Raw genomic sequence first — 4,838 nt, 5'->3', positions numbered from 1 at the left:
GGATCCATCCTGTCCAGATCCCTCTGCAGACCCTTCCTACCCTCCAGCAGATCAACACTCCCACACAATTTGGAGTTATCTGCAAATTTGCTGAGGGTACATTGATAAAGATATTAAATAAGACCAGCCCCAGTACTGAGCTCTGGGGAACAACGCTGGTGACCAGCCCCAATTGGGTGTAGCTCCATTCACCACCACTCTCTGGGCCCAGCCATCCTGACAATTTTTAACCCAGAGAAGAATGACACTGTCCAAGACATGAGCGGATAGTTTCTCCGGTACGATGCTGTGGGAAACAGTGTCAAGGCTTTACTAAAGTCTAGGTAGATACCTAATTCACTAAATGGCCATAGAGGAGATTAGGTTGGTGAAGCAGGACCTGCTTTTCCTGAACCTGTGCTGACTGAGCCTGATCCCCTGGATGTTCTGTACATGCCTCATGAAGGCAATCAAAATGAGGTGGCAACATTCCCTGGCACCAAGGTCAATACAGAAGAGCATCTTTTTTTTTCCCATCGTGCCATCATATGGCTGGAATGCAAGATGCTAGAAAAAGACCGTGAGGAAGACTATCAAGGCCCTCGAATTCAGTATTTTGAAGATTAGGACTATGACCAAGGAGGGATAATTCTGATATGAAAGTCGTGGATTCCATGAGCACAGAGGTAATCTGAACCTCGGCACTGGGATCTAATGAACTTCTCTGCAGATGCGCCCTTTTAGCCTCCTTCTCATCTATTTCCAGCCTTACCTGGAGCAGCCTGGAAGAGGAAGAAGAGAACAGCGACGAGGAAGAAAAGGATTCTCATGGCTGGCAGCCGGTAGGAAGATAGACTTTGCAGGAACGGAGACAACACCAGTGTGAACAGAAGCTGTCTGAGACCGAGCGCAGTTGGTGTCTCTGCTTATAAAGCTCTGGGAGAGACCCGAGGGGGTGGAGGAGTGGCTGCCTGAGGAACAATTAGTTCATTGCCCTGTTACTATGGGGACTGGTGATGTATGAAGGTGTTGCAACCTACCACGTTAGGAGATGCCTGACTTGAGCAATGACCATGGCTCCCAGCTGAGCAGAGCAGCCAAACCACCCCGTGCCGGCTGGTGGGCTGCGCCCGGGGAGGACTAGGGATTGGAGGAGGAGGGAGGTGGGTTCCTGGGGTCCACAGGACTGTAAACCATGCGGAACTGATGGTGCCCCCTGGCTCCTGGCCACGGTCTTGTGACAGCCTGTCCTTCCCCCAAGCCACCAGGCATGGTGAGCAAAGGCAGTGAAGTGTAAAGCAAGGAGAGAACAGACCCTCCTCCTTGGAGACAAGAGTGTGTGGTGACAGGACAAGTGGGAATGGCTTCAAAGAGAGCAGGTTTAGATTAGACATCAGGAAAAACTTCTTCACTGTTAGGGCGGTGAGACAATGGAACAGGTTGCCCAGAAAAGTTGTGGCTGCCCCATCCCTGGAAGTGTTCAGGGTGAGGCTGAATGGGGCTCTGAGCACCCTGGGCTAGTGGAAGGTGTCACTGCCCATGGCAGGTTGTTGGAACGAGATGAGCTTTAAGGTCCTTTCCAACCCAAACCATTCTGTGATAATGGTGATGAATGTAGGAAAGGATCAGAGCTTTAGTCCTTGCTTGGATTGGACTTGTAGGGCTGCACCTGAAGAAGGCTGGGTAGGGCTGAAAGGGTTGTGGATATTCCCCCTCCTGGCTATGGAATTGTCAGACATGTTAGTAGCTCCAATCTTCCAGGTGTTTTCCAGTGTGGTTCAGAACTCAGTTTCTCTCTGTATTTTATATTTATGACTTTAGCAGTGGGGTTCACCAAACCCCAAAGAAAAAGTCATTAGACAGAAAGGACTGGAAGGGACACCACTGTGTGCTGTGCCACGCTCTCCTAGGAGACTGCAGCCTGATTCCCCTTCAGCAATCCTTGAGTTCTGTCCTGAAAATGATAAGGTCATGTTACTCACTGCTGCTACAGGCACTGAATCCTCACACCCTGCTCTGATGGTTTGAACTTTCTTCCAAAGTTGAGCCTGCGTGGAGAGTCTAAAACTATTTATTCTTGCCCCAAATGAACTTGGTTTAATGACTTTTTCTCTTGCTGTCACTCAGCTTCCTGATGTGGTTATGAAAAGACTCACATCTCTCTGATTTCATAGATTCAACATACCAAGTCCACTCGTGTCATGTCTGCACATCTCTCATCACCTTGTAACCTATTTCTGTATCTGAAAATAAAATCTGATTTTTTTTTTTTTATGCATGTGAAGGAGCAGTTGTAGAAAAGGTGGACCAGAGGAAGTGTCATCAGCTTTGTGCAGGCCTCTTAATACTTGTGCTTGTCTCCAAGCAGTGCCACTCCTGGGGCATATGAGAAATTCAAGTGCACTTTTTTTTTTTTTGGGACAAACTGTACAAGCCAAGAATCATTAATGAAACCAGGTCATGGGGGTGCTTAATTATTTACTGCTTCAGTGAGAGCAGCAAACTAAAGAGAGGGAGAGTAACAGTGGGAGGTGAGGTCTGTCTGCACACGGAGGGCAGAGAGGTCTGTGACTGGTGAACTGGCTGCTGCAAGTCAAGTGTAGGGCATGGAAGTGCTTCAATTTTTTATAGAAACATGTTACCTCCATATATCAGGACTAGGATTTTAAAATAAGCAAAAAATCCTCTTTACTGTTGTGGACAGATGAGGAGTTTGAGGAGGGGCAAGAGGATACAGGTGGCAAAGCAAACAAATTCCTGCCAATGCTCCATGAAGGTTTGTCCCTGCTCAGCAGGTTGGACAAATGTAATGCTGGCAGGAGTGACAGGACTGGCAGCACTGCCAGGGCCCTCTGAGGTCCAAGGGAAGGAGGGGAACCCTCGTCTGTCTGTTTAATGTGATGGGCAGAACACCCAGAAGATGCTTGGGGGTATGAAGCCCATATTTCTCTCTCTCTTTGTACCTCCCAGACTGCCAGTGGTGGGTTGCTGTGATGAAATTCTTGGAGAATGGGATGAGGAAGTGGATCTTCAGACCTCTGCCGGGGAGCTCTGAGAGCTGAGGTGGGCACAGGCTCCTAAATGAACTGTTCTGTCACCTCTCCTCTGTTTTCCCCCGAACATGAGAAAAGAAGTTTTGAGGAGTCAGTCTTTTATATTAAAACACTCTCTGTCTGCATCTGCATTCAAAACCAATTTTAAGCCAAGGTATAGGGAACAATGAGCAGCTGTTTGATTCCTGATCTGTGAGACAGGACATAGACACAACCCCACAACCCAAACCACTCTGAGCATCTGCTCAAGGTTTCAGACAGGCACCCCATCCTCAGCTCCACTTCCAGAAAGATCATGGACAAAAAGAGTGGAAAACAGGTGCAGTCTGTGATCATAAAATATGGGCAGCTGTAAGGAAACGGTCAAGAGTGGAGTTTGCTTGTAAAAATCCAGTGTTTAATGAAGAAGGAAAACATGCTTTTCTACTCCTTGCATAATTCCCCTCCTGCCTGTCCCGGGCAGGGGTGTTTGTTTTGGGGGGTGAGGCTGCTGAGCAAACCCTGCTGGGGTCGGCCCGCACCGCCACACATCGTTCAGTGCTCTTTGGAACCAAACAGCATCAGGGAGAGGGAAGGAAAGAGGGAACAACTCTGTCCTCCTTACCTTCCTCCCCCAGCTCCAGCTGAAGAAGGGAAGCAATGCTTGTCCTGGGTCCAGGCTCCCTCCATGGAAAGGTAAATGTGCTTGGGTTTATAACAGCCCCCTGTTTGGCACTGGGGAATGGGAGCCTGGACAAGATGCTCCACTTCTTCCTTCTCCTTGAGCACCAGGACAAGATGCTGGCAAACAGTCTCCAGTGTGCAGAGAAGCAGCAAAGCTGTGACTGATGGGAAGCTGTTGGTCTTGAGGTGTCTGTAAGAGTTAATATTTGACCTGGTAGTAAAGGAGTTGGGGTGGGGGATTTTGTATGGGACCTGTCCTTGTGAAGAAATGGCATTTCATCACCCAGAAAGAATAAATTCATCTCTTTGGCTCATGGATCTTTCAGGAGCCTTGGAAAATTGCCTTTTCACCTTGGGAAGTTGGCACTTGTGGTCTATTTTCTAAGCTGTGGGGAAAGGAGTGCAAATGTCTTCGAATCTGAAGAAGATTCCCTGCCTTTGACTACAACTGATGGGGAACTAACCTGCTGGAGAAGAAGGGGAGAACTGAATTAGTGGCAATCTCCTCTGGTCTAGGAGTAAATAAACAGATGGCAGCAAGAAGTGGTGTTGAGTTCCCCTATCCCAAAGTTAAGTTCATGGAAAAAATGATGGTGAGAGGCACAGGCATTGGAAGACACAGTGAAGGTGACAGTGGGTGGAAGGTACACAGTGTTCGTTCTCCTTCACAGAGCACTCAATAGAAGCTCTCCATGCATGAAACCAGGTTTCAGAGGGGGAACTCCAGTATTATTAACTGAAGTTGCAGTCCAAGCCCAGTCATGGGACCACCTCCAGTGTGTGCCCTTGCCATGGAAGAGAGCTGTGAGGGGAAGAAGTCACCAACCAGTAAATCTTTGGAAAGTATGTATTCCAATCAGCATTTTGAAAACTGATCTATTCTTCAGGTGATCAGGGAGGAGGTTTTCTGAGGTCCTGCATTGGCTTTGTAAGGTAAACATCAACCAAAAGGTCTCTCTTCTCCTGTAGCTTGAACACTATCAAAGGGTTTGATTCCAGCTGCCATCCCATCAGCCCTCCAAGGGAAAAAAACAATGGTGTCCTAGGAGGGAAGTTCTCAATAGGCATGTGTGGTGGTTTGGACCTTGGTTTTTCCCCAGAGGCTGAAAAAGTGGTAGACCCCAAGGGGTGGAAACCCCTGGA

This window comes from Lepidothrix coronata, unplaced genomic scaffold (genome assembly GCF_001604755.1).
Source record: "Lepidothrix coronata isolate B3197 unplaced genomic scaffold, Lepidothrix_coronata-1.0 Scaffold179, whole genome shotgun sequence".
NCBI classification, from domain to species: domain Eukaryota; kingdom Metazoa; phylum Chordata; class Aves; order Passeriformes; family Pipridae; genus Lepidothrix; species Lepidothrix coronata.
The sequence above is the reverse complement of the archived record's forward strand: the minus strand, read 5'-3'. Positions refer to the sequence as shown.